This window comes from Desmodus rotundus, chromosome 13 (assembly GCF_022682495.2).
Source record: "Desmodus rotundus isolate HL8 chromosome 13, HLdesRot8A.1, whole genome shotgun sequence".
NCBI classification, from domain to species: domain Eukaryota; kingdom Metazoa; phylum Chordata; class Mammalia; order Chiroptera; family Phyllostomidae; genus Desmodus; species Desmodus rotundus.
In genome coordinates this window covers 33,809,824-33,820,400 of record NC_071399.1, presented here as the reverse complement: position 1 = coordinate 33,820,400, position 10,577 = coordinate 33,809,824, and the positions used below count along the sequence as shown (strand labels likewise).

The window sequence follows — 10,577 nt, the reverse complement described above, 5'->3', positions numbered from 1 at the left end:
AATAATTTAGAATGTTGCCCTGGCCGGAGTAGCTTGGTTGGAGCATCATCCAACTGAAGAGTTGAGGGTTTGATCCCGGACAGGGCACACACCCAGGTTTTGGGTTCAGTCCCCCATTGCGGTGTGTGCATAGCAGCCCCTGATGGATGTTTCTCTCTCATGTCAATATTTCTCTCTCTTCCTCTGCCTCTCCCTTCCTCTCTCTCTAAAAGCAATGAAGAAGTGTCCTTGGATGAGGATAAAAAATAATTAGAATGTGTAGAATTATCCCATTATACTGGAAATCTTTCAGTCAACCTATTATATATGTTGTGCATATACACAAACATACATTTTTACTCACATATTTGAATGATGCCCATCAAATATTAAAGACAGTTTTTCCAATTAGTTGGTATATTGGTTTCCTAGAGGACTTCAAACAGATGTTGTAAAATAACAGAAATTTCACTTACAGTTCTAGGGTCCAGAAGTCCAAAATCAAGATGTCAGCAAGGGTGGTTCTTTAACAGGCTCTGAGGAAGAATCTGTTCCGTGCCTATCTCTTAGCATCTGGTGGTTGCTGACAATCCTTGGCATTCCTGGACATTCCATGTCTTCCATTTTAGTATCTGTCTTCAAGTGGCATTTACCATGTGTCTGTCCTCTTTTTCTGGGATGAAAATAATTAAATTAGGACCCAACATAATCCAGTATGACCTCAGTTAACTTAATAACAACTGCAAAGACCCTATTTCCAATTAGGTCACATGAATTTTTGAGGGGAATACTATTCAATCTGCTACATTTGGATTTTTTAAAAACCTTTTTTCTTAGTATTTTTTTGCATGTCATGAATTCTTCTTAATAAGCATATGATGTTTTATGAAAAGAATAAAGGGAAAGGCTATGGCAGCCTAGCTCAGTATGTCACAGTGTCATCCAGATATCAAGGTTGTGGGTTTGGTCACCTATCAGGGCACATTCAAGAATCAACCAATGAATGCATAAATAAGTGGAGTGACAAATTGATTCTCTCTCTCTCTCTCTCTCTCTCAAATCAATCAGTACATTTAAAATAATTTTTTGTTGTTCGATTACAGTTGTCCCCATTTCAACCCCTCCCCATTACTCTCCCTTGCCGTTCCAACTACCCACATTCCACTTTCAATCCTCCCCCCAGTCGTCTTTGTCCATGAGTCCTTTATGCATGTTCTTTCAATGACCCTTCCCCTTCTTTCCACCATTATCCCCCCTCTCACCTTGCCTCTGGTCACTGTCAGTTTGTTCTTTATGACTCTTGTCATAAAGAGTCATTTCCATTACTCTGTTGTTGGTTTTGTTGATTAGGTTCCACTTATAGGTGAGATCATATGGTATTTGTCTTTGACTGCCTGGCTTATTTCACTTAACATAATACTCTGTGGTTCATTCTATGCTGTCCAGAAGGGTTAGGGGTTTCTTCTTTCTTTCTGCTGCATAGTATTCCATTCTGTAAATGTATCACAGTGTTTTGATCTACTCATTTATTGATGGACACTTAGGCTGTCTCCAGCACTTGGCTATTGTAAATTGCAGTGCTATGAACATTGGGGGGCATAGGTTCTTTTGAATTGGTGTTTCAGGATTCTTAGGGTAGAATCCCAGCAGTGGAATTGCCACATCAAAAGGTGATTCCATTTTTAGATTTTTTAGGAAATTCCATACTGTTTTCCACAGTGGCTGCACCAGTCTGCATTCCCACCAATAGTGTACTAGGGTTCCCTTTTTTCCACAACCTCGCCAGCACTTGTTGTTTATTGATTTATTAATGATGGCCATTCTGTGAAGTAGTATCTCATTGTGCTTTTACTTTACATCTCACTGATGGCTAGCGGTGTTGAGCATCTCTTCATATGTCTCAGGGCCCTCTGTATATCCTCCTTGGAAAAGTGTCTATTGAGGTCCTCTGACAATTTTTTAATTGGATTTTTTGTCCTCTTGGTGTGGAGCCATGTAAGTTCTTTGTGTATTTTGGAAATCAAAACCAAGGTATCATTGGCAAATATATTTACCCATACGGTTGGTTCCCTTATCATTTTGATGATGTTTTCTTTAGCTGTGCAGAAGCTTTTTAATTTGATGTAGTCCTATTTGTTTATTCTTTCCTTTATATCCCTTGCTCTAGGAGCCATATCAGTGAACATATTGCTGTGTGAAATGTCTCAGATTTTCCTGCCTATGTTCTCCTCTAGGACTTTTATGGTATCACAACTTATACTTAAGTCTTTTATCCATCTTGAGTGCATTTTTGTGTATGGTGTAAGTTAGTGGTTGAGTATTATTTTTTTGCATGTACCTGTCTAGATCTCTGAACACCATTTGTTAAAGAGGTTATTTTTACTCCATTTTATGTTTCTGCCCCCTTTGTCAAATATTAATTGACCATAGAGACATGGGTTTATTTCTGGGCTCTCTATTCTGTTCTATTGGTCTAAGTGTTTGTTCTTATACCAATACCAGACTGTCTTGATTACAGTGGCCTTGTAATATAGTATGATATCAGGTATTGTGATCCTTCCTACTTTGTTCTTCTTTCTCAAAATTGCTGAGGCTATTTGGGGTCATTTATGGTTCTATGTAAATTTTTGAAATGTTTGTTTTATTCCTGTGAAATATGTCATTGATATTTTAATAGCGATTGCATTGAATCTATAAATTGTTTTGGGAAGTATGGGCATTCTGATGATCTAATTCTTCCAATGCATTAACAATGTATATGCTTCTATTTATTTGTATCTTCCTTAATATCTTTCTTCAATGTTCTGTAGTTTTCTGAGTCTAGGTCTTTTACCTCCTTGGTTAGGTTTATTCCTAGGTACTTTATTTTTCTTGTTACTACAGTAAATGGATTTTCATTCTAATTTTTATTTCTGATATTTCATTGTTGGTATACAAAAATAACTATGATTTCTGAATATTGACTTTGTATCCTGCTGTTTTGTCAAATTCACTTAATAGATTGAGTAGTTTTTTGGAGGAGTCTATAGGGTTTTCTATGTACACTATCATGTCATCTGCAACAATGGCACTTTTACTTCCTTCTTTCCCATTTGGATGCCTTTTATTTCTTTTCTCATGTGATTGCTGTGGCTAGAACTTCCAATACTATGCTGAATAGGAGTGGTGAAAGCAGACATCCTTGTCTTGTTCCCAATCTTAGTGGGAAAGCTTTTTGTTTTTGCTCATTGAATATGATGCTGGCTTTAGGTCTCTTATACATAGCCATTATTTTGTTGAGATATGCTCCCACTACTCCCACTTTGCTAAGTGTTTTTATTGTAAATGGGTGCCATAGCTTATCAAATGCCTTTTCCGCATCTATTGATATAATCATGTGATTTTTGTCTTTGCAGTTATTGATGTGATGTATTATGTTTATTGATTTGCTAATATTTTACCATCCTTACATCCCTGGGATGAATCCCACTTGATCATGGTGTATGATCTTTTTAATACTCTGCTGGATGTGGTTTGCCATTATACCGTTGAGGATTTTAGTGTCTAGTGTCTTTGAGGATTTACGTTCATCAGAGATATTGGCCTGTAGTTTTCTTTCTTTGTTGTGTCTTTATCTGGTTTTGCGGTTAGGATGATGCTGGCCTCATAAAAAGAGTTTGGGAGACTTCCTTTTTCTTGAATTTTTTGGAATAGTCTGAGAGGGATAGGAGTTAGCCCTTCCTTTAGTGTTTTGTAAAATTCTCCTCTGAAACCATCCAGTCCAGGGCTTTTGTGTGCTGGCATTTTTTTGATTAGTACTGCAATTTCACTAGCTGTTATCAGTCTGTTCAGGCTTTCTGCTTCTTCTTGATTCAGTTTTCGAAAATTATATGTTTCTAGAAATTTGTCCATTTCATCCAAGTTTTCAAATTTCTTGGCATATTGTTCTTCATAGTAATTTCTTACAATTTTTTGTATTTCTGTGCTATCAGTTGTAATTCCTCCTCTTTCATTTCTGATTTTATTTTTTGGGATCCTCTGTCTTTTTTTTCTTGATGTGTCTGGTTAAAGGCTTGCCAATTTTATTTATCTTTTCAAAGAACCAGCTCCTGGATTTATTGATCCTTTGAATTGTTCTTATAGTCTCTCTGTCATTTAATTCTGCTCTGATCTTGATTATTTCCTTCCTTCTCCTTGCTCTGGGCTTTGTTTGTTGTTGTTCCTCCAGTTCATGTAGATGTAGGGTTAGGTTGCTTATTTGAAGTGTTTCTATCTTATTTTAGGTACACCTGTGTTCCTATGAGCTTCCCTCTCAGGACTGCCTTCACTGTGTCCCATAGGTTTTGGACTGTTGTGTGTTCATTTCCATTTGTTTCCAGAAACTTTTTGATTTCTTCCTTGATCTCATTGTTAACCCCTTCATTGTTTAATAGCATGCTATTCAGTCTCCATAAGTTTGAATGTTTTTTAGTTTTTTTCCTGAGGTTGGTTTCTAGTTTCATCAAAAGCCCTTGTGGTCTGAGAAAAAGCTTGCTATGATTTCAATTTTATTGAATTTGTTGAGGCTTGTTTTATGTCCTTTCATGTAGTCTATCTTTGATAATGTTCCATGTGCATTAGAAAATAATTTATATTTTGCTTTTTTGGTATGAAAGGTTCTTTATATATCAGTTAAGTCTATTTGATCTACTGCATTGTTTTTTTTAAGGCAAGTTAAATTTATTTGTTAAAATACATACAACAGTGTGAAATAAGAGTGTATAATAAATTTAGCAGGTGGAATGGACTTTGTTCTTCTCTGTACATATCACTTAAAAATAATATTCCATTTAGAAAATACATATGCAAGTCCCACATTTTATAATCACCCTGACTCTCAAAGTTCATGCATAGGGCTTTTATATCAGGTGACATTTTTCTTCAACCTTATCTTCCATTTCTTTTTATTTATTTATTTAATTTTTATTGTTATTCAATTACAGTTGTATGCCTTTTCTCCCTACCCCTCCACCCCACCCCAGCTGAACCCACCTCCATCCCCCTTCCCCCCTCTCCCCTGATTCCATCCACATGTCCTCTATAGTAGTTCCTGCAATCCCCTCTCCCCACTGCCCCCTCCCCACTCCCCCCTGGCCACTGCTAGATTGTTCTTAACTTCAATGTCTCTGGCCATATTTTGTTTGCTTTTTTCTTCTGTTGATTATGTTCCAGTTAAAGGTAAGATCATATGGTATTTGTCCATCACCGTCTGACTTATTTCACTTAGCATAATGCTCTCCAGTTCCATCTATGCTGTTGCAAGGGTATAAGCTCCTTCTTTCTCTCTGATCTACTGCACTGTTAAGATTCATGATATCCTTGTTGATGTTTTGAGTGGAAGATCTATCCATTGTTGACAGTGGAGTGTTAAAATCCCCTACTATAAGTGTGTTGCTGTCTATATTTTTCTTGAAGTCCTCCAAGATTTTCCTTATATACTTAGATGCTCCTATGTTGGGTGCATATATGTTTACAATATTTATGTCTTCTTGATGGATTCTTCCCTTGAGTATTATGAAGTGTCCTTCTGTGTCTCTTTTTATGGCACTTGTCTTGAAGTCTATTTTGTTGTATATAAGTATTGAAACCCTGGCTTTTTTCCCTTGTTTGCTTGGAATATTTTTTCCAACCCTTCATTTTCAGTCTGTGTAGGTATTTTGTTCTGAGGTGGGTCTCTTGCAGGCAGAATATGTATGGGTCATGTTTTTTTGATCCATTCAGCTCTTCTATGTCTTTTGATTGGAGCATTCAATTCATTTACATTTAAAGTTCTTATAGATAGTTAGTTATTCATTTTTCCCCTCTGCACTTGTGCTCCTCTCTCTCTCACTCTTTTTCTTCCTCTTCTTAAAGCACTACCTTTAGCATATCTGGCAATTCTGGTTTGGTGGAGGTGTATTCTTTTAGCCTTCTTTTTTTCTGTCACACTCCTTATTTTGCCTTCCATTTTAATTGAGAGCCTTGGTGGGTAAAGTATTCTTGGCTGCAGACCTTTGCTTTTCATTACTTGGAATAGTTCTTGCCATTCCTTTCTGGCTTGTAGTGTTTCTGTTGAGAAGTCAGCTGCTAGCCTTATCAGGGCTCCCGTGTATGTTACTTCCTATTTCTCCCTTGCTGCCTTTAAGATTCTCTCTTTGTCTTTGAATTTTGCCATTTTTATTATGATGTGTCTTGGAGTGTGCCTCTTTGGGTTCCTCTTGTTTGGGACTTTCTGTGCTTCCTGGATTTGTGTAACTTTTTGTCTCATCAAATTAGAGAAGTTTTCCATCATTACTTTTTCAAACAGATTTTCTATCTCTGGCTCCTCTTCTCTTTCTGGTATCCCTCTTATATGGATACTATCATGTTTCATGTTGTCCTGCAGTTCTCTTAAGCCCTCTTCTTTCTTTTTGAGTCTTTTTTCCATTTCTTGCTCTTTCTGGGAGTTTTTTTCTACCTCATTCTTCAGCTCGCTGATTTGATCCTCTACCTCATGTAGTTTGATTTCAATTCCTTCTACTATGTTCTTCAATTCAGAAATTGAATTCTTCATTTCCTCCTGGCTCTTGTTAATCGTTTGTATGCCCTTTTTCATGCTGATATAGTTTGCAGTAAATTCCTTGTAGCTTCCCTTTCGATTTTGGTACTTCTCACTGAGCTCATTGAGTTTACTTATAACCATGTTTTGAACTCAATATCTGGCAGTTGACTTGTCTCTATTTCATTTAGCATTATTTCTGAGCATTCCTCCTTTCCTTTCAATTGAGGGTAGTTTCTTTGTCTTTCCACTTTTTGGAAGACTCTTCTTGTTTGCTTCTGCTTCTTAAATTGATCTGTTTTGACTCCTCATCTTTGTTGTGTGAACTTCTATGGTAGGAGATCTGTGAGATTCAGTGGTGCAGTCTCCTTGAGCTCCTGAATTTGATGCTCTTGGGTTGCTGTTTATGCTGTTTATGTTGGCTTTATGAATGTAACTGAGTTTTGATTGTTGTTTGGTCTTTCTTTGGTGAGTTGTTCCCTCCAGCTGGTTGACTGAGGGACACTCCATCCACCACGTCTTGTATGCTGCTGTGCAGGTGCTGCAATAACAAAACCACAAAGCCCAGGAAACAAACCCATACCCACAAAAATAACTCCCACTTGCAGTCCCACTCTCAACAGCAAATGGAGCAGTATTAAGGGTTTAAATATATTAGACTACTATAAGAAAGGAGAGCAAATATCAGATGACCTACCAAAAGAAAAATGATTTGAGAGGATAGAGGGAGGAGCACTAATAGGAGTTGGTAATTGGAGCAATGCCAAAAGAGAAAGTAAAATTTACCTCATATTTAAAAAAGGGAATGAAGGATATGGAATGGAGTAAGAGAAGGGAAGTGTATAGTATTAGATTTAAACACAAATTAAAATGAAGTAAAACAAAATAAAGTGAGAGAGAGAAGGTACAGAGAAGCCACCGCTGGTGTGGCTCAGTGGTCTGAGTGCTGGCCTGTGAACCAATGAGTCACTGGTTCACTTCCCAGTCTAGAGCACATCCCTGGGTTGCGGGCCAGGTCCCCAGTCAGGGGTGCACAAGAGGCAACCACACATTGATGTTGCTCTCCGTCTCTTTCTCCTTCCCTTCTCCTCTCTAAAAATAAATGCTTTTTTTAAAAGAAAAAAGTAAAAAGGAAATAAATAATAAAAAATAGGAACCAAATTTGAGAGAAAGTTCCACCACAACACTAACAACAATAAATGACATAAAATTAATATAGGTGAGGTGGGTATAAGAGGGAAAAAAGAAAGAAAAAAAAGCTTAAGAGATGTCTAGAGGAAAGAGAATGGATTTTGAGATGATACAGGGAAAGGGAGTACTAAGAGTGAAGAACAAAAACCATGCTAAGACAGTGCAAAATTAAAATTTGAGACAAAAGAAAAAGAAACAAAGAAAGGGACAAAAAAAGAAAAAACAGGCTAAGATGGCAAAATCAAAATTTGAGATGCAAAAAGTGTAGGAAAGGGGAATGGTAAAATTTGAGATTTGAAATACAAAAGTAGTGAAGATGTAGAGATAAAATTGAAAAGAAAAAAATACATCTACCCTATCCTCAACCAATGAGCAAAGAGATTGCTAAAGGTAGAAAGAGAACATGGGTATTTTAAGAGTGGGGGGAAAAGGATGTGAGATAGCCACTGACACGAAAATGCGTTTTTCTTCATTGACAGGAAAATTGGGGGAGAAATAGTAAGAGTACAAAATGGAAAGAAGTTGTAGTAAGAGAGAAAACATAATTTAAAACCAAAATAATAAGAGGAAAGAAGAAGGTAAAATTGGGTAAGAGAAGTGACTTAATGTGCACAAATTTGATGGACAAGAAATGAGTGTTAAAAAGCTGTGCAGGAAAGAAAATATTGCAAATCATGGAGAAGACCACGGTGGATTTTGTCTCAGTAGCATCTAGTATTTACCACTGTTTTTTCTCTCTGGATCTACCTCTGGTGATGTCACATAGTGATCCTGTCTGAACTTAGGCAGCCTGCTTCAAGACTTCCAGGGATCTACTATCTGTGGCTGTCTCCTTCAGTTGTTAATCTAGTCACTCTGCACTCAGCAGTTAGGCTCAAGCCCCTCAGGGTCAGGGCAGAATATTGGGCTATTGTTATTCTTCAGGCTGCTGCCCTTTGGAGGGGAGTGGTCTGCCTGAGTAGGATGGCTGCTGCCATATGGGGATGACTCGGCACCAGGATCCCGGCATCTATTCTCTCAGTTTTACCTTCAAAAGCTCCATCTCCAGTCTCTCCTCAAGTTTCTCTAGTCCATTCTGCCTGCCCCCCACCCGCCTTTGCTGGAGCCCATGGTAAGTGGCTGCAAATGAAATTTTATGTACTGGCCCTTTAAATGACTCTTTGTGTTTCCAGCCATTCATCTCTGAGGGAGAGCAACCCTGCCAACTTCACCACTGCATGTTATCTGTGTACTTCTCAGGCTCTGGTGCTCTAGGCTGCAGATCCCAGCTTAGGGTTTAGACCCCACACTTCTCAGGGGGAACCAACCAACTACTTCCATATCCCTCCAGAGCTTCAGCTGCTGCCTTTGGCCACCCAGCCAGCCTTCTTGAGTCTCCACCACACTCTCTACCAGTCAGGTTTGCTGAAGCTGACTCTTCAGTCTGTCTGAGATTATAGGGCTTCTCTCTTGCTATTGTTCAGTTGTTTTGTTCCAGGTAATTTCTCTGCAATTTAGTTGTAATTCCAGATTGGTACTGGGAGGAGGTTAGCGTGACTTCCATTCTTCTTCCATCTTCCCAACAACCTCCTTCAATAAATAAAAATTTTGAAAACATAATGAGGGATATTTCTTTCAAACAGTACAGGAATGTGAGAACTGTCACAATCTAATATATGATAAGGATGATGATTTAAATTAGTGGAAAAAGAATGACATTAATAAATTCTGCTGGCATAATTAGAATAAAGTATTAAAAATAAAATACAATTAATTTAGATGTTTGCATCATAACAGGAACAAAACTAATTTAAGATGGATTGAAATCTAAATATATTCAAAAGCTTAAAATATCATTTTTAAACACAGTCATGTGAGACATAAAAATATGAAGCAATGACTCCACCACTTAGAGATTTGTTTAAGTACAAAATTCTATTCCCAGAGAGTCTCATACAGTGCTTGGGTTCCAGAATCTCCATTTCTTTTTATTCTTTAAAAAAATATATTATATTTATTTATTTTTAGAGGTGAAGGGGAGGACACAGGGAGGGAGAGAAACATTGATGCCTGAGAGATACATCAATCAGTTGCCTCTCAAACTCCCCCAACTGGGGACCTGGCCTGCACCCCAGGCATGCAACCTTTTGGTTCACAGGCTGGCACTCAATCCACTGAGCCACACCAGCCAGGGCAGAATCTTCAGTTTTTAACAGGCTCTCCGCATAATTCTCTTGTAGACATTCCACCAACCATAATTTGAGAAACACTGGTATAAATGAATAGGTTAATATCAATGTAAATAAAAGACAACTTTGGGAGAAAATATTTGCAATATTTAGCAAGCAAGGCATTAATAGCATTAGTATATAAAGAGTTTCTAATAGGACAAATATAACTCAAGAATAAGCAAAGTATATAAACAAGCCAATCCCAGAAGAAATACAACTGATAAAAAAATAAAACCTGATTAAAGAACCTATACCTCGCTAATAAACAGATAAATACAAATTTAAATAACAATTATTTGTGTATGTATTTTCCTGTAATTCATAATTATTTTAAAAATGAACTAATAAAGTGTTAATAAGGTAAAGGAGAGAGATGTTGAAGACAAACACCCATGTATACTGTTAGTAGTTTATTTCAGCCTTTTTAGAGTGTAATTTGGACATGGCTATCAGCATTTTAAGTTTTTACACCCCATGATTCAGACTTCTCACTTCCAAGAATTTGTTCCACAGGTAAAACAGCACAACATATATGATGTAACAATATATCATATAAATGACAGACAATTGAAAACAAGCTAAATATTAAAGGAGAAAAAGTCTTGTGTTCATTTAAACCTGTAGGTTAGCATGCTAACCTCAAAAATGTACTCTGAATATAT

General features: G+C 37.2%; 1 pseudogene; it reads right to left on the bottom strand.

Annotated features, from left to right (window-relative positions):
- LOC112321453 (small ribosomal subunit protein uS13-like) overlaps window positions 1-10,577 on the bottom strand; it is a 35,836-nt pseudogene that overhangs the window by 1,168 nt on the left and 24,091 nt on the right.